Source organism: Pistacia vera, unplaced genomic scaffold (assembly GCF_008641045.1).
Source record: "Pistacia vera cultivar Batoury unplaced genomic scaffold, PisVer_v2 Contig52, whole genome shotgun sequence".
NCBI lineage: Eukaryota > Viridiplantae > Streptophyta > Magnoliopsida > Sapindales > Anacardiaceae > Pistacia > Pistacia vera.
Genome location: NW_022196357.1, coordinates 552,833 through 573,514, shown reverse-complemented (window position 1 = coordinate 573,514; position 20,682 = coordinate 552,833). Strand labels below are relative to the sequence as shown.

Here is a 20,682-nt window from a genome sequence, read left to right as displayed (position 1 = left end):
ATGCTGCCACAATATGAAAAATCTCATTACTCTCCCAGAAAAAAACAGAAACAAAATTGTAGGACGATTACATTATACACTATTTTTATTTTTGTAATATATTTAAAAAAATTATAAAAAATTTGGCCCTGGCCCTATTTTTTGGAGGCCCTAGGCAGGTGACTTACCGGCCTACCTCTTGAGCCGCCATGATTCAAAGTCAAGAAATTGAATCTAGTATTACTTCAATAGGAATATCCGAGTGGCATTATCTATTATCTAAGCATCTAATTACAAGAACATACACAGATTTTGACATTCCAACTACTCCACTGGATGATGTTGAGATTTCGACAAAGACATCCATTGAACTAGTTGAAATTGGAAACTAAACATCCTTTGTATTGTTGTTACTCTTTGGTTGGAACTTAACCCAATTTCAACAACCAAAAACAAAACAAATTGCCCCCACATGTCAAAACTCAATTTATGTCGTAAATCTTCCTGGATTATTTCCTTTCAAATGAATACACACCGTTTGTCAAAGAGAATATACGTTCTGCAAAATTTAAACCATTGAAATTTCAAGATATCATAGACTAATAACCAGACAAAATGACCGTTGGTCTCTGGTTGATTTTATATTTATTTATAGTCAACCACGTGATTGACTTTACGTAAGTGCAGATAATAATGCTGATAATGGGTCAATTTCTGTATGGCACTTTGAGGTTGCAGATTGTTCATGAGGCCAGGCTACTCGCTGCCTCCATTATCAGTCAACTATATACAAGTTGATATAACTATATACAAGTTGATAGATAATGTTGCTTGCCCGCCCCTGTCCATCAAATTTCTTATTGATAATCATCACATTCCAAGAAATTCTGGAAGGCATAAAGTACACCAATGGGCACCGAAAAACTTGCACTGAAATTATGTACTGGCTTATGTGTAACACGCCTCTGATTTTTTTAACAATTTTTTTCTAGTGAACAGTTGTCTATCAAATTTGGACGGCCGTTCACTCACATGGACGTCTGTCCATATTATATGGACGGGCGTCCCCATTTAAAGGACGCCCGTCCCTGATTAAAATACAATAAATTTTTTTTATAAACATTAGGGACGGCCGTTCATCCGTTATGGATGGTCGTCCCTTTATTTTGGACGGGTGTCCGCAAATAAGGAACACCCGTCTTTAACCAAAATATGAAAATAAAAATAAAAAAAACTTTCGGATGGCCGTCAATAAATTTTGGACGGCCGTCCCTTACGTTTGAACGGGCGTCCATTCCTGTCCATACTTTTTTTTTTTTTAAAAAAAAAATCTAAACCTCTTCTTCTTCGCTTTTCTTCTTTGTCTTCTAAACCACTTGCAGTCCTCTTCTAAACCAGCTTCTTCTTCTTAAGGTTTACACGCACGCAAACTATAATAGGATTGCAAACTGCAAACTGCGCACTTCCTCCCCCCCGTGGTGAACTCGAGCTGGAAGACAACCCTCATACCAGCCCAACGGAAGCGTATTGCACTCTGGCCACCATCTCTGGCAGCTAACCTTGTCATCCCTCACAGATACGATACAACTTTGCATAGCTTCTCTGCCATTTTCATTTTGATCTCAGTCCCGAACAGGACCCAAATTTGCTCTCTTTCTGTTCATCCATTAATGAGCAAGATGTTTTTCTTTGCCATAATGATGAACTGTCTAGACCCGGCTTTGACACTTGCATGTGCTTCTAACTATAGGGATCCGTTTACCCTTCCTATGTTACCAAATGAGAAGAAGAGAGTAACTGCTACTAAATTTGAGCTTGCTTCATTGTACGGTGCGCAGAGTGATCAACTAGCAGTCATAGCAACTTTTGAGTGCTGGAGGAATGCAAAACAGAGGGGTCAAGAAGCACGGTTTTGTTCTCAGTATTTCGTCTCTTCAAGCATCATGAATATGTTGCTTGGTATGCATAAGCAGCTTCAGACAGAATTAGTTAGGAATGGGTTTATTCCAGAAGATGTCTCAAGCTATAACCAGAATGCGCATGTGCCAGGCATACTACATGCAGTCCTTGTGGCTGGTTTGTATCCAATGGTGGCAAGGTTGCGTCCACCTCATAAAAATGGAAAACGATTTGTTAAGACTGCAAGTGGTGCTAGAGTTAGATTGCACCCTAATTCCATTAATTTCAAATTATCATTTAAGAAAACTAAGGATTGTCTATAGCAGCCGTTACAACAGCCACTGCTGCGTCTTAATCTTCAAGAAAGAACCAATAGAAGCCACTCCTTGTTTCATTTAAAATGTTTTTTTTTTTTTTTAAAGTATGGATAAAGTGGACGCCCGTCCAAACGTAAGAGACTGGCGTCCATTCCTAATGGACGCCAGTCCAAACTTAAGGGACTGCCATCCAAAATTTATGGATGGCCATCCCAAAGTTTTTTATTTTTTTTTTATTTTCATATTTTGGTTATAAAGAGATGACCGTCCATAACGGATGAACGGCCGTCCCTAATGTTTATAAAAAATTTTTATTGCATTTTAATCAGGGACGGGCGTCCTTTAAATGGGGACGCCCGTCCCTTGTATATGGACGCCCATCCATATAATATGGACGGGCGTCCATGTGAGTCAACGGCCGTACAAATTTGATGGACGGCCGTTCACTAGAAAAAAATTGTTAAAAAAATCAGAGGCGTGTTACACGTAGGCCGGTACACAATTTCAGTGCAAGTTTTTCGGTGTCCGTAGTTTTGTTGAAAATACACACCAACATCATTACCATTGTTATGCTTGAAAAAGTAGGGCTGATGCAAAGCACTGTCAGCGTAAGCGGTCAGAGCTTAAGTAAGTCCTACAGCCATTCAGAAGCAGCCACGTCGCATGCTGATGCAAGCGACATGCTCCTGCCAATGCAATGGGTGCGTGCCAGACTAGTGAAAGGCTGAGAACGTTCCACGTGTCCAATCCCTGCACATGTCGCGTAAATCACTCGAGCAGGTGAGCAATAGGACGAAAGGAAGGATTTGCATGACAATCTGACCCACTCCCAGATTCAGTAATCATTTTCTCAACTCATCCCACTATAAATAGAGGGTTCCTCTCCCGTTTGTAGGATTAGCTAATATTCTCTCTGAAATAGCATATAAATACTCCCTCTCTCTCTTGTAATCTCTTGTAAGTTGTAAGTCAGCTCGTTGAACGCGACCTGATCTCATATATTAATACGATACCAGTAGACGTAGGATTTGCTTACTTAAGCATCTGAACTACTTTAAACACTGTTCTTCATCTTTTATTCAGTTCAATACCCCCACACACGTGTGTCTTCTAAGTCAGCCCAGCATTTCCCACATACATTTAGTTGGTGTCAAAATCACGCATCAACAACCATCAATCAGAATGAGTTGTCCTATCAATCAAAGTTCAACAAGAGTTAAAGGACAAAATAACATTAGTTATCAAAACCAAACCGACTTAAGCTGTTATTAAGAGCATTTATATCAATTCTATCATATTTTAAGATCAGGATTAAGGAAGGGTCCTCACGTATCAATACAACTTGCAAAGACATTCATTACATTGGACTGAGCTATATAAATGAGCAACAATATTCATCAAGGGGGGTTGGACATATTTGAGCCAGACATACATTTGAGTTTTTAACCATTATTTCTCTGTAAACAAAACATTACTTCATTTTTGTACGTCTTACAAGCAATATCAGAAAAATAGTTAAGAGAATAATAAAATAATAGTAAATATAGGATTCGCTTTAAGCATCCGAACTACTATAAAAATCTCTCTTGTCAATCTTTTATTTACATTTCTTCAAACATATATTATCATTTACGTGTAATTTCATAGCACTTTATATGTACGAAGTTGTTGGTGTCAAAATCAAACATCAATAACTTTATATATTGATGATTGCATGGATCGATCGACCAATTGCTGTGTCGAGAAGTCTGTTTCAAATTAATTAAAGTAGTTTAATTATTATTGTTTGATCTATATCAACTCTCATAATCATCTTACGTGTAATTTCATAACATTTTACATGTACGAAGTTGTTTGGTGTCAAAATCAAATATCAATACTTTATATATTGATAGTTGCATGGATCGATCGATCAATTGCTGTGTGGAGAACTCTATTTCAAATTAATTAAAGCAGTTTAATCATTATTGTTCGGTCTCTATCATTCGAGAGAAACATTTAACCGGACCCAAATATGGCAAGAATGAAGAAAGGGGTCCTCATTATTGGGTATTCCGAGAATATAAAAAATCCAATCATTTTGTTTTCCTGCATTAAACTAAAACTAAGAACGTGATCTATAATCCAGTGACTGGGAACTGTCACTGATTTCTTACTTCAAGTAGTATTTTTGTATGACTTCCACATTGAATCTTATTGCAAATCCACTTAAATAATCCATAATTTCTCGAGAAGAAGAATAAAAAACTTGAATGGTTGAATGGTTCTGTTGCCCAATTGGACTATTTGAACTAATCAATTAAAAGATAACATTGATTATGCTGATGCTTGATTTTGACACCTACTACTCGCACATGCAAAGTGCTAAGCTGACATAGAAATCACACGTGAATGGAAAATGAAATAAATAAATGGGAGATGATTTTTAAAGTGGTTCGGATGCTCAAAGCGAATCCTACATCCACTGTTTTTTTTATAAATGAGAGATTACAATCAGGTCGCGAGTAACGATCAGAAAATAGAAATACTGAGAGGGAGAGTGAGTGTTTATGTTATCAGAATCCCGAAAAATGAGAGGGGAGCCCTCTATTTATAGTAAGAGGTTTCTGGGTAATGAGTACAAGTCTACAAGCGGGCAAGTCCCGTACAATTCTTATCTTGCTTCCCCTTGGCTAATTGCACATAAGATATCTTTAAATCACGTAGGGCTTGGGCAGGTGGGCGACTTCTAGCCACTCATAGACCAAACCTTTACTTGCCAAATTGATGACAATCTTACTTCTCCCATCCTTGGACGATGTGACAGTGCCTGGGCGATACAAAATCTTTCTATACTCTGATTAGTTCTAGTTGATGTAAGTTTGCATCAGCCATGATTTCTTAGGCATAACATATTAATATAAAAGTATGATTTGCAGTAGGTGGCTAAATAATACTACATGATTTCTACACCATTTTTGTTTACTCCCAAGTTTCAGTTAATCGAGATTTTCTAGGATTAAATTATAATTTAGTTATGTCGTGTTATCGATGGACTGAACCTTTGGCAATTGACTATTATTATTAGGGTTGTTAACTATAGAGATGAGTGTGGGCAAATAGTAAATGCAGGATTTCTTTGAAAGGAGTTGGGGGTACCTCCACAACCATTTTTAGTAGGGGTGTTCAAAAGAATCGGTTGAAATCGGAATCGGTGTGTATTCTGGGTTTGGTTTCAGTTCCGGTTCCTATAGTTAAGAATCGGAACCAGAACCAGGAACCAAGAACCGAGACTAATATAAAATAAAATAAAATATTAGAGGGTTAATAAAAACTTTTGTAGAAAAAGTAATGTGAATACATTTATATTTATTTTTCATAACATTTAAAGTAAGTTGGTGTGACTTTTGGGAATCTACTTTTACAAAGTAATGGAGTTTGTAATTTTGAATTTATAATTTGTAATTTTATTTTTATTAACAAGTGCCAGGTGGGGGGTATTTGTAAGTTTTTAAGGGTTTTTTTTGCCATTTTAAAAATTTTTGGGGGGTCATTGCAATTTTACAGAGTACCCAGAACCGGAATTAGAACCGTTGTTACAGGTTCTAGTTCTATACCTAGGAATCGGAACCGTTGGTTCTGGTTTTGGTTTCAAATTTCAAAGAACTGTTGATTCCGATTCCTTAAAAAAGTGTGGGGTACTCGGAACCGAACACCCTTAATTTTTAAAAAATGGATGCTGGATTTACCCGCCAAGATCATCCGACTGTTATTCAGGTTCATCTGCATCAACCTTGTCAAATTTTCAAGCTCAAAAGCCACCCATGTATATCCAGCATAATTTTGTTCTCAACATTTAACTACGAATAGGTCTTATTAGAGAATAGAAAAGACAGAGATCACTGGCCATTTGTTGCCCAACCTCATCTATGTATCCAGACAGAAAAGCAAGACTTCACGCCACAATTTCAAAGCTGGTGCCCTCAACACCCTGGTATGCTAAATGTATATTACATAAACACAAATAATTTTATTAAGCAATGAGAATTTTCAGATACATGATTTTTTCATGCTAAAGTTTCTTAATGTGGGTTGAAGCTGCGAGTATCAGCTGTTATGACAATGCACCAATAGTCTTGACGCTTGATTGTGATATGTACTCAAATGATCCCAAAACACCTCTCCGTGTGCTATGTTATGTATGTGATTCTGCAACTCGATCCGACTTGGCGTACATTCAGTTTCCTCAGCGTTTTCGTGGACTTAACAGAATGACATGTATGCTAGTGAGATCAAACTTTTGTGAAATTAATTTTCTGGGTTTCGATGGGTTAAAGGGTCCTAATTAGTTGGAACTGGAACCTTTTCCGTCGACGAGCATTCTTGGTGATCCTTCAGCTTTTATGTCACCTGAAATCCCTCAACTCCATCCAAACCATGCTGTGGATAAACCCCTCAAGTCCCATCCATTCTGTCATTGGCTCACCAGGTAGCAGGCTGCAATTATGAGAACCAAACCAACTGGGATCCAAGGTTAGCATTTTCATTAGTCATTCACTAGAGTTTTCTTTTATCAAAGCATTGATGATTAATACTTCTGGATTTGGTTCAAATGGACAGATAGGTTTTCGATATGGGTCATTGGTTGGGACCTATACAGGGTACCGGCTGCATTGTGAGGGATGGAGGTCAATATTTTGTCATCCTGAGAGGCCAGCATTTTATGGGATGCACCAATAGCCCTTTTTGATTGTTTAAATCAAAGCAAGCGATGGGTCATTGGTCTACTTGAGGTGACCTTTTCAAATATAGTACATTAACCTTTGGTATCCGCAGAATTGCCTTATGGGTCTATCTTATGCTCATTATTCATGCTGGCCCTTTTGGGCCATTCCCACCACTGTGTATGCATTTCTCCCCAGCTGGCTCTCCTCAAGGGAGTCAGTATCTTCCCAAAGGTATTTATCCGCCTACATTTGCTAAATTATCATTCATTAACTAATTAATTATCATGATTAACTTAATGAAAAATGCCTGCAGGTTTCTGAGCCATGGTTTCTCTTATACTCATTTCTATTCATTGGAGCCTATGCAAAGAGTGCCTCGAGTTTATATTAGAAGGTTCAACCTTCAGAAAATGGTGGAATGATCAGAGGATTGGATGATAAGGGGACTAACATGTTTCCTTTTCGGGTCCATTGAGTATTACTCCGAGCTTTGGTATTTCTGCATCAGGTTTCAACGTGACCAGCAAAGTACTTGATGATGAGCAAAGCAAGAGATATGAGCAAGAAATCTTTGAGTTGGAGTACCATCACCCATGTTTGTGACACTGGCAACCTCAGCAAAATCAACTTATTCTCATTCTTTAATGGTTCTTAGACATCATCAGGGGAAACAATATGGAAGGATTGTTTTTGCAGAGTTTTTAGCAGGTTTTCTCATGGTGAATTGCTTGCCAGTTTAGAAGCCATGTTCTGAGAGTGACAAAGGGAAAATGCCTACCAAATTACTCTTATTTCAACATTCTGCAGGGGCTCTTTATGCAGCAGCTTCTCACATTTTTTAGTGACAATATTAAAGGCTCCTTTTGTATTTGCTTACTTTTTACTTTCCATGCTGCACAAAATTTGTCCTTTAGATAATCATTGGAGCTCTATGGGGATTTATCGATTACAATAATTATATATTGTTGACTATACATATATGATGCATGATTTTGACAAAATTAAACGCATATGTGAAATATTGAGCTGACCAGAAGACACACGTGAATGAGAGATTGAGAATGTAAATGGTGGCAGAATGTTTAAAGTGGTTCGGATACTTAAAAAAGCGAATTCTACATCCACTGATATTGTATTTATTTGTATTATACTCGCTGACTCTGGAATATTAAGAGTACAAATGAGAGAGAGGAGAGAGAGAGAGAGAGAGAGAGAGAGAGAGAGCTATTACAGAGCGAAATTATCTAATAAGAATAAAAATTAGCAAATCCCAGAAACGGGAGAGAAACTCTCTATTTATGGTGGGATACATTGAGATAATCATTACGAATCCGTTAAAAAGGTAGGTATCGTGCAAATCCTCTTGCGTCTGTTATCCACCTACTCGTGTGATTTCCTCGCCTTATGCAGAGATTGGACACGTGGATGACCTCCAGCTTTTCATCAGTCTGACGCGTACCCACTGCACTAGCAGGAGCATGCTGCTACGCCAGTATGTGACGTGGTTGCGTCTGAATGGCTGCAGGATCTGCCTAGAACCTGACCACTTTGCTGACTAGGCTCTACGTCAGCCTTACTTTTTCGGGTATAACAATATTTCTAATGAAGATTGTATAATTACCACTGGTGGGTGCTAAAGGGAAGCAGATAAAAGTAATGCTGCACAATATGAAAAATCTCATTACTCTCAGAAAAAAAACAGAAAAAAAATTGTAGGACGATACATTACACTTTTTTATTTTTGTAATATTTAAAAAAATTATAAAAATTTGGCCCTGGCCCTATTTTTGGAGGCCCTAGGCAGGTGACTTACCGGCCTACCTCTGAGCCGCCATGATTCAAAGTCAAGAAATTGAATCTAGTATTACTTCAATAGGAATATCCGAGTGGCATTATCTATATCTAAGCATCTATTACAAGAACATACACAGATTTTGACATTCCAACTACTCCACTGGATGATGTTGAGATTTCGACAAAGACATCCATGAACTAGTTGAAATTGGAAACTAAACATCCTTTGATTGTTGTTACTCTTTGGTTGGAACTTAACCCAATTTCAACAACCAAAAACAAAAACAATTGCCCCCACATGTCAAAACTAAATTATCGTAAATCTTCCTGGATTATTTCCTTTCAAATGAATACACACCGTTTGTCAAAGAGAATATACGTTCTGCAAAATTTAAACCATTGAAATTTCAAGATATCATAGACTAATAACCAGACAAAATGACCGTTGGTCTCTGGTGATTTTATATTTATTTATAGTCAACCACGTGATTGACTTACGTAAGTGCAGATAATAATGCGATAATGGGTCAATTTCTGTATGGCACTTTGAGGTTGCAGATTGTTCATGAGGCCAGGCTACTCGCTGCCTCCATTATCAGTCAACTATATACAGTTGATATAATATATCAAGTTGATAGATAATGTTGCTTGCCCGCCCTGTCCATCAAATTTCTTATGAAATCATCACATTCCAAGAAATTCTGGAAGGCATAAAGTACACCAATGGGCACCGAAAAACTTGCACTGAAATATGTACTGGCTTAGTGTAACAGCCTCTGATTTTTTTAACAATTTTTTTCTAGTGAACAGTTGTCTATCAAATTGGACGGCCGTTCACTCACATGGACGTCTGTCCATATTATATGGACGGGCGTCCCCATTTAAAGGACGCCCGCCCTGATTAAAATACAATAAATTTTTTTTATAAACATTAGGGAGGCCGTTCACCGTTATGGATGGTCGTCCCTTTATTTTGACGGGTGTCCGCAAATAAGGAACACCCGTCTAACAAAATATGAAAATAAAATAAAAAAAACTTTCGGATGGCCGTCAATAAATTTGGACGGCCGTCCCTTACGTTTGAACGGGCGTCCATTCCTGTCCATACTTTTTTTTTTTAAAAAAAAATCTAAACCTCTTCTTCTTCGCTTTTCTTCTTTGTCTTCTAAACCACTTGCAGTCTCCTTCTAAACCAGCTTCTTCTTCTTAAGGTTTACACGCACGCAAACTATAATAGGATTGCAAACTGCAAACTGCCACTTCCTCCCCCCCGTGGTGAACTCGAGCTGGAAGACAACCTCATACCAGCCCAACGGAAGCGTATTGCACTCTGGCCACCATCTCTGGCAGCTAACCTTGTCATCCCTCACAGATACGATACAACTTTGCATAGCTTCTCTGCCATTTTCATTTGATCTCAGTCCCGAACAGGACCCCAATTTGCTCTCTTTCTGTTCATCCATTAATGAGCAAGATGTTTTTCTTTGCCATAAGATGAACTGTCTAGACCGGCTTTGACACTTGCTGTGCTTCTAACTATAGGGATCCGTTTACCTTCCTATGTTACCAAATGAGAAGAAGAGAGTAACTGCTACTAAATTTGAGCTTGCTTCATTGTACGGTGCGCAGAGTGATCAACTAGCAGTCATAGCAACTTTGAGTGCTGGAGGAATGCAAAACAAGGGGTCAAGAAGCACGGTTTTGTTCTCAGTATTTCGTCTCTTCAAGCATCATGAATATGTTGCTTGGTAGCTAAGCAGCTTCAGACAGAATTAGTTAGGAATGGGTTTATTCCAAAGATGTCTCAAGCTATAACCAGAATGCGCATGTGCCAGGCATAACTACATGCAGTCCTTGTGGCTGGTTTGTATCCAATGGTGGCAAGGTTGCGTCCACCTCATAAAAATGGAAAACGATTTGTTAAGACTGAAGTGGTGCTAGAGTTAGATTGCACCCTAATTCCATTAATTTCAAATTATCATTTAAGAAAACTAAGGATTGTCTATAGCAGCCGTTACAACAGCCACTGCTGCGTCTTAATCTTCAGAAAGAACCAATAGAAGCCACTCCTTGTTTCATTTAAAATTTTTTTTTTTTTTTTTAAAGTATGGATAAAGTGGACGCCCGTCCAAACGTAAGGACTGGCGTCCATTCCTAATGGGCCCAGTCCAAACTTAAGGGACTGCCATCCAAAATTTATGGATGGCCATCCCAAAGTTTTTTATTTTTTTATTTTCATATTTTGGTTATAAAGAGATGACCGTCCAATACGGTATGACGGCCGTCCCTAATGTTTATAAAAAATTTTATTGCATTTAATCAGGGACGGGCGTCCTTTAAATGGGGACGCCCGTCCCTTGTATATGGACGCCCATCCATATATATGGACGGGCGTCCAGTGAGTCAACGGCCGTACAAATTTGATGGACGGCCGTTCACTAGAAAAAAATTGTTAAAAAAATCAGAGGCGGTTTACACGTAGGCCGGTACACAATTTCAGTGCAAGTTTTTCGGTGTCCGTAGTTTTGTTGAATACACACCAACATCATTACCATTGTTATGCTTGAAAAAGTAGGGCTGATGCAAAGCACTGTCAGCGTAAGCGGTCAGAGCTTAAGTAAGTCTACAGCCATAGAAGCAGCCACGTCGCATGCTGATGCAAGCGACATGCTCCTGCCAATGCAATGGGTGCGTGCCAGACTAGTGAAAGGCTGAGAACGTTCCACGTGTCCAATCCCTGCACATGTGCGTAAATCACTCGAGCAGGTGAGCAATAGGACGAAAGGAAGGATTTGCATGACAATCTGACCCACTCCCAGATCATATATCATTTTCTCAACTCATCCCACTATAAATAAGGGTTCCTCTCCCGTTTGTAGGAGCTAATATTCTCTCTGAAAGCATATAAATACTCCCTCTCTCTCTTGTAATCTCTTGTAAGTTGTAAGTCAGCTCGTTGAACGCGACCTGATCTCAATATTAATACGATACCAGTAGACGTAGGATTTGCTTACTTAAGCATGAACACTAAACACTGTTTCTTCATCTTTTATCAGTTCAATACCCCCACACCGTGTGTCTTCTAAGTCAGCCCAGCATTCACATACATTTAGTGGTGTCAAAATCACGCATCAACAACCATCAATCAGAAGAGTTGTCCTATCAATCAAAGTTCAACAAGAGTTGTTAAAGGACAAAATAAAAAACATCATTTGTCCTCAGCGACAAAGTCGTGGAGGCTTGATCATCTATAGCTGGATGAACTCGCCATGTGGCTGAGCTGACGGCAGATCATGGAAATATCTGCAAGTGATCAAACGATGAGACCATATGTCTTTATCACTCTGTATTATTTTTGAAAAGATAAAAGAAAATGTCACTGGCGGCTGAAGAGTCATGGGGATATCTTTGGCCGACGCTCTTTTTCACACCTTCATAAAACACCAGAAAGAAGAAACATGTATGATATTGTTAGCATTCACGATTGACATTTGACAAGTAGCCCACTAAAAAGCATAGTAAGTGTTAAACAAATTGAAATATATGATTCAAGAGAAAACAGCGACCTGAGGTCGATATGTCCTCTACAGAATCGATAAGCATGAAATGGTGACTTGTGCACCCGCTGTTCAACAATGATCGGCTTCAACGGGGTTTATATATGTTATATTATTCAAGAGAAAATATGCAACCAAAGGTCGATATGTCCGAGTGGTTATGGAGACAGACTTGAAATCTGTTGGGCTTCGCCCGCGCAGGTTCGAACTCTCCTGTCGACGCTGCCTCGTTCAACTTTGCCAAATTCTCTATTAGTATGACTCCAATGTTATATACAGCTGCCTTACCTTATTTTGACTGTTAATCTTATACCTAGTGTAGTTCTTGACCAGACTGAGTGATGGGAGCTAGTTACCTCTAATACTTGATGACTAACTTAAAGTCATATTTCATTTTTAACAGTGATAATATCATGATCTGATTAATTATAAGCTTTATAGGTATGTATAATTAACAATAATCAGCTTCTTCTTCTTCTTCTTTTCAGTTTAATGACCTTCAGTCCTTGATCATGTAACAGGCTTTGTATGAAAGCATGAAATTCAGAGTAGAACATGTTGTTGAAACTGGGAAAGTAAGCGATGAGTACATCAATGGAGATGAAGAACGTGAGGCTTTCAATAAATGGACTGNCCGTAAAAGGGAGATGATCCCTTTATTTATAGTGGGATGAATTGAGGTAATGATTACTAAATCAGGGAGTGGGTCAGATTGTCGTACAAACCCTTCCTAGTGTCTCGTTGCTCACCTGCTCGAGTGATTTACTTGACTCTTGCAAGGATTGGACACGTGGATCGCCCTTAGCCTTTCACCAGCCTGGCGCGCACCTACTACACTGGTAGGAGCATGCTGCTTGTGTTAATGTGCAACGTGGCTACATCTAAACGGCTGTTGGACTTACCTAAGCTCTGACCATTCACACTGACAAGGCTCTGCGTCAGTCCTACTTTTTCAAGCATAACAAAATCAAACATCAACATTTTATATATTGATAGTTGTATGGATCAATCGTTCAATTGCTGTGTCAAGAAGTCTATTTCAAATTAATTAAAGTAGTTCAATTATTATTGTTCGGTCTCCACCATTCGGGAGAAACATTTAGGGGGTGTTTGTCTAAGCTTATAAGCTGGTCAAACTTGCTTATAAGCTCTAAAATTAAGCTGACATGTTTGTTTATAATTTTTTTGAGCTTATAAGCAAAAAAAAAATAAGTTGGGGGGAGGTACTTTTATTTTTTTGGCTTATAAGCACTCTGCTTATAAGCTAGTTAGACCAAATATATTATCACATTATCCTTGTTTAATTTTAAAATTTCCTAGTATACCCTTGTTTAATGTAGTACATTTTTTAGTCATTTTATAATAAAATGTACTTATAAGCCACATTTTACCAAACACGTCAACTATTTATCAGTCACTTATAAGTACTTTAACTAAACACGTAATTGCCTAAAATTTCAAATGCTTATAAGCTAAAATTACTTGTTGCTTATAAACTAATTTTCATAAGCTCAGACAAATACCCCCTTAACCGACCAAAATATGGCAAGAACGAGGAAAGTGGTCTTCATTATTGGGTATTTCGAGAACAGAAAAAATCCAACCATTTTGTTTTCCTGTATTAAACTAAAACTGAAACTAAGAACGTGATCTATAATCCAGTGACTGGGAACCTGTCACTGATTTCTTACTTCAAGTAGTGTTTTTGTATGACTTTCACAATGAATCTTATTGCAAATCCACTTAAATAATCCATAATTTCTCGAGAAGAAGAATAAAAAACTTAACTGGTTGAATGGTTCTGTTGCCCAATTGGACTGTTTGAACTAATCAATTAAAAGATAACATTGATTAATATAAAAGTATGATTTGCGGTAGGTGGCTAAATAATACTACATGGTTTCTACACCATTTTTGTTTACTCCCAAGTTCAGTTAATCGAGATTTTCTAGGATTAAATTATAATTTAGTTCTGTCGTGTTATCGATGGACTGAACCTTTGGCAATTGACTATTATTATTAGGGTTAATAATAGAGATGAGTGAGTGTCGGCAAATAACCAAATAGTAAGTGCAGGATTTTCTTTGAAAGGAGGGACCTCCACAGCCATTTTAGTACGTAATCTTGTTCCCTACGTGTCCAGTTGTCTTCATTCATCGTTTACTACAGCCACCCTCCATTATTATTATTGTTTTTTATCGGGGTATTCAGGTCAGCTTGCTCGTACCTCAAATAATTTCTCGAGATTCTGAAATTGACAAATGAATAAATCCTCTCAGTGATCACCCCTATTAGCAATTTAAATGGATTGAACTCAGGACCTCTTAAGTAATACACCCAAGATTCTTAATTGACCGTGGGTCACCCGGTAATGATTCCACCCTCCATTATTGCTTCTGCTTATCCTTGTCAAGATAAATTAATTATATTATATATACTTGTAATAATCTCTCTTCGTACATACGATTTTGCGGATACTAAGATTGTTTGCATGTGCCTAAAGATGGGCATTTGCCCCGACCCCGCAGGGATCCAGACCGTATCGCTGACCACTTTGCTGCTAGCGCTCTACGTCAGCCTACTTTTCGGGTATAACCATATATCTAATGAGATTGTCATATTACCACCTGGTTGGTGTCACAGGGAAGCAGATAAAGTAATGCTGCCATATGAAAACTCTCATTACTCTCCGACAAAAAACAGAACAAAATTGGTAGGACGATTCCTTATAACACTATTTTTTATTTTTGTAATATTTAAAAAAATTAATAAAAATTTGGCCTCTGCCCGTTTTTTGGGAGGCCCCGAGGCAAGGTGCTACCGGCCTACCTCTGTAGCCGTCCATGATTCAAAGTCAAGAATTGAATCTAGTATTACTCAATAGGACTATCCCGAGTGGCTTATCTACTTATCTAAAGCATCTACTTACAGACCATACACCGATTTTGACATTCCAACTACTCCACTGAGTGAGTTGATGATTTCGGACAAAGCACACATTGACTAGTTGAACATTGGAAACTAAACATCCTTTGTATGTGTTGTTACTCTTTGGTTGAACTTCTCCAATTTCAACAACCAAAAACAAACACATTGCCCCCACATTCAAGAACTCATTTATTCGTAAATCTTCTGGTTATTTTCCTTTCAAATGAATAACACCGTTGTCAAAGAAATATCGTTCTGCAAATTTACACCATTGAAGATTTCAGATATCATAGACTAATACCCAGACAAAAGACGTTGGTCTCTGTGTTATTTTATATTTAATTTATAGGCAACACACGTGATTGACTTTACGTAGTGCAGATAATAATGCTTTAAGGGTCCATTTCTGTATGCATCTTTGAGGTTGCAGATTGTTCATGAGGCCCAGCTACTCCTGCCTCCTTATCAGTCACCTATATCACAGTTGATATAACTAATCACCAGTGATAATAATGTGCTTGCCCGCCCCTGTCCATCAAATTTCTTATTGTATATCATCACATTCCAAGAAATTCTGAAAGGCATAAAGTACACCATGGGCACCGAAAAACTTGCACTGCAATTATTGTACTGGCCTTATGTTGTAACACGCCGTCTGATTTTTTTAGACATTTTTTTCATAGTGCACAGTTGTCCTTATCACAATTTTGGACGGCCGTGTCACATCACATGGACGGCTTGTCCACTAATATGGACGCGTCCCCAGTTAAAGGACCGCCCGTCCCGATATAAACTACATAAATTTTTTTTATAACATTAGGACGCCGTTCATCCGTTATGGATGGTCGTCCTTTATATTGACGGTGTCCGCAATAAGGCACACACCGTCTTTACCAAAATATGAAATAAAAATAAAAAACGTTTCCCTTTGTTCGATGGCCGTAATAAATTTTGGACGCCGTCCCTTACTTGTGAACGGGCCGTCCATTCTGGTCCATACTTTTCCATTTTTTTTTTAAAAAACATCTAAACCTCTCTTCTTCGCTTTCTTCTTTCTTCTAAACCCTTGCATCCCTTCTAAACCAGCCTTCTCTTCTAAGGTTTTTACACGGCACGTGCAAACTATAAATAGGATTGCAAACTGCCCACTGGCGCACTCTGCCCCTCCACCCCCGTGTGTGACTCGGCTGGAAGACAACCCTCTACCAGTCCCCCGGAAGCGTATTGCACTCTGGCCAACCACTCTGCACTTAACCTTGTCACCCTCACAATGATACGATAACACTTCATAGCTTCTTCCATTTCATTGTTGATCTCAGTCCCCGACCAGTACCCAAATTTGCTCTCTTTCTGTTCATTACGCCTTCATGACAAAGTGTTTTTCTTGGCCTAACTGATGACTGTCTAGGGAGCCCCGGCCCGCTTTGACACCTCTGCCTGTGCTTCTCACTATGGTCCGTTTACCTTCCTATGTTACCACATGGCAAGAAGAGAGTAACTGCTACTAAATTTGAGCTTGCTTCTTGTTACGGTCGCAGAGTGATCAACTAGCAGTCATAGCCACTTGAGTGTGGCGCATGCAAAACAGGGTTCAAAAGCACGTTTTGTTTCTCAGTATTTCGTCTCTTGCAAGCATACATGACTATTTGCTTGGTATGCATAAGCACTTCAAGACATACTAGGTTAGAATGTTGTTATTTCCAAGAAAGTCTCAAGCTATAACCATAATGCGCATCGTGCCGGATACTACATGCAGTTCCTGTTGGCTGGTTTTTGCATCCATGGTGGCAAGGTTGCGTCCACCTCATAAAAATGGAAAACGATTTTTGTTAGACTGCAGTGTGCCTAGAGTTAGATTGCACCCTAATTCCATTAATTTCAATTACATTTAAGAAACTATAGGATTGTCATATAGCAGCCGTTCCACACCAGCCACTTCTGCGTCCCTATCTTCAAGAAAGACCAATTAAACCACTCCTGTTTCTTTAAAAATGTTTTTTTTGTTTTTTAAAAGTATGGTCATGTGGAGACCCCTTCCGAAGAAGGACTGTCCGTCCATTCTCCTAATGGAGCCCTCCAAACTTAAGGGACGCCATCCAAAATTTATGGATGGCCATCCAAAGTTTTATTATTTTTTTTTTATTTCATATGTTTGGGTTATAAGAGTATGACCGTCCATACGATAACGGCCGTCCCTAAATGTTGTATAAAAATTTTATTGCTTTTTACTCATGGACGGGCGTCCTTTAAGTGGGGCGCCCCGTCCCTTGTATATCGTACGCCATCCATATAATCATGGGACGGTCAGCGTGATTCACATGTAGTCACGCGTAAATTTTATGGACGGCCGTTCACTAAAAAAAAACTGTGTTAAAAAAAATCAGAGCGGTTTACACGTATGGCCGTACACACATTTAGTGCAAGTTTTTCGGTGTCCCGTCTTTTGTTTGAAATATCCACACCAACTCATACGCATTGTTTATGCTTGAAAAAGTAGGGCTGATCAATCACTGTCGCGCGAAGCGGTCAGAGCTTAGTAAGTCCACAGCCATTCAGAAGCAGCCACTACGCATGCGATCAAGCTACATGCTCCTGCCATGCAATGTTGCGTGCAGACTATGCAGGCTGAGACGTTTCCACGTGTCCCAATCCGCACATGTCGCGTAAATCAACTCGAGCAGGTGACAATAGGACGAAAGGAGGATGTGCATTACAATCTGACCCCCTCTCCCAAATTCAAGTAATCATTTCTCTCAACCATCCCACTATAAATAAGGTGTTCCTCTCCCGTTGTGTAGATTAGCTAATATTCTCTCTGAAATAGCATATACAAGAATCCTCTCCCTCTCTCTCTCTGGTGAATCTCTTGTACATTGTAAGTCAGCTCGGTTGAACGCTACCTGATCTCATATATTAATCGATACCATAGACTGGATTTTGCTTACTTAAGCATCTGAACTACTTTAAACCCTGTTCTCTCAGTTTTTTCAGGGTTCAATACCCACCGTGTGTCTCTAGTCAGCCCAGCATTTCCCACAACATTTGGTGGGGGTAAAAATCACGCATCCAACAACCATCAATCAGAATGAGTTGTCCTAGGTCAATCAAGTTCAACATAGTATCAAGGACCAATACATAGTTATCAAACCAAACACCGACTTAGTCTGTTTTAACGAGCATTTTATATCATTCTATCAACTTTTTAAGATCAGGATTAAGGCAGGGTCCTCACGTATCAATACCACTTGCAAACATTCTTACATTCGACTGGCTATATAAATAGCAACATATTCTACAAGGGGGGTTGTACCATATTTGAGTCCAGACAACATTTTGAGTTTTAAGCCATTATTTTCTCTGTAACACAAACATACTAACTACTTCATTTTTGTAACTCCTTACAACGCACTATCAAAAAAAGTTTTAAGAGAATAATAAAATAAGATAATATAGGATTCTGCTTTAAATCCGAATACTAATAAAATCTCTCTTGTCATCTTTTATGTTACATTTTCTTCACAATATTATCATTTACGTGTAACTTTTCATAGCACTTTATATGTACGAATTTGGTTGTGTCAAAATCAAAACATCAATGAACTCTATATATTGATTATTGCAGGATCGCATCGACCATTGCTGTGTCGAGAAGTCTGATTCCAAATTAATTAAAGGTGGTTTAATTATATTTTTGATCTATATCAACTCTCATAATCATGCTTACGGTAATTAATATTTTCCATGTACGAAGTTGTTTTGGTGTCAAACAAGATATCATCCTTTATATATTGATAGTTCATGATGATCGATCAATGTTGCTGTGTTGGAGAACTCTATTTCCAAATTAATTAAAGAAGTTTACTCTTATTGTTCGGGATCCTTCTATCATCGAGGAAAACATTTACCGGACCCAAATATGGCAAGAAATATACTGAAAGTGGTCCTCGCATTATTGTGTATTCCTAGAATATAAAAAATCCATCATTTTGTTTTTCCGCGCTTAAACTAAAACTAATAACGTTATCATACTCCGATGACTGAGGGAACTGTCACCTGATTCTTACTCTCGTATATTTTTGTATACTTTCCCATTGCAATCTTTATTGCAATCCCTTATAATCCATCCATTGTCTCGAGAGAAGAATAAAAAACTTGAATGGTTAATGGGTTCTGTTGCCCATTGATAACTATTTGAATAATCATTAAAAGATAACATTGTATATGCTGATGCTTGATTGTTGACCTACTACGCCGCACATCAAATTGGTAAGCTGACCTGACTCACACGTGAATGGAAAATGAAATAAATAAACTGGGAGTGATTTTTAAAGTGGGTTCGGCATGGCTCAACGCGAATCCTCATCCACTGTTTTTTTATAAATGAAGATTACAGAGTCGCGATGAACATCGAGAAATAAAATAACTGAGAGGGAGAGTGATGTTTATGTTTCAGAATCCCGAAAAATGAGATGGGACCCTCTAGTTTAGTAAGTCGAGTTTCTGGGTAATAGTAATCTACAATCGGTCAAGTCCCGTACAATTCCTATCTTTCTTCCCCTTGCTAATTGCACATAGATAGTCTTTAAATCACGTAGGGCTTGGGCAGGTGGCGACTGTCTAGCCACTCATGACCAAACCTTTACTTGCCAAATTGATGACAACTCTACTCCTTCGCCCTCCTGGACGATGTACCGTGCCTGTGCGATACAAATCTTTCTATACTCTGTTAGTGTCTAGTTGATGTAATTTGCATCAGCCATGATTTCCTTAGCATGAACATATTAATATAAAAGTATATTTGCGTAGGTGGCTAAATAATACTAGCTATTCCTACACACCAATTTTTGTTTACTCCCAAGTTCGTTAATCGAGATTTTCCTAGGATTAATTCTAATTTAGTTATGTCTGTTATCGTGGACTGAACCTTTGGCAATTGACTATTATTATTGTAGGGTTGTTACCTAAGGAGAGTGTGGCAATATATCGCCAGTATTTCTTTTAAAGGATTTGGGGTCCTCCAACCATTTGTAGTAGGGTGTTCAAAAGAATCTGTTGAACCGGAACCGGCGTGTATTCTGGTTTGGGTTCCAGTCCGGTTTCCTATACGTTTAAGAATCGGACCAGAACAGAACCAAGAACCGAGACTAGTTAAAATAAAAATAAAATATTGAGGGTAATAAAAACTTTTTGTAGAAAAAGTTAGTGAATACAATTTTATTTATTTTTCATAACATTCAATTAAGTTGGTGTGCTTTTGGGATCGACTTTTACAAAGTAATGGAGTTTGTAATTTGAATTTATAATTTTTGGAAGTTTTATTTTATTACAAGTGCCAGGTGGGGGGTCTTTTTAAGTTTTTTAAAGGTTTTTTTTTTGCCATTTTAAAAGATTTTGGGGGTCATTGCAATTTTATCAGAGTACCCAGACCGGAATTAGAACCGTTGTCTACAGGTTCAGTTCTAATACCCTAGTGAATCGAACCGTTGGTTTCTGGTTTGGTTT

General features: G+C 38.3%; 1 non-coding gene and 1 pseudogene across 1 annotated transcript; both read left to right on the top strand.

Annotated features, from left to right (window-relative positions):
- The first annotated feature begins 5,906 nt into the window (after positions 1–5,906).
- On the top strand, positions 5,907–7,504 carry LOC116106616 (annotated as a pseudogene).
- Positions 7,505–12,392: 4,888 nt separating this feature from the next.
- On the top strand, positions 12,393–12,474 carry TRNAS-UGA. Its single transcript has one exon. It is a non-coding gene; the product is annotated as a tRNA-Ser (tRNA).
- The last annotated feature ends 8,208 nt before the right edge of the window (positions 12,475–20,682 follow it).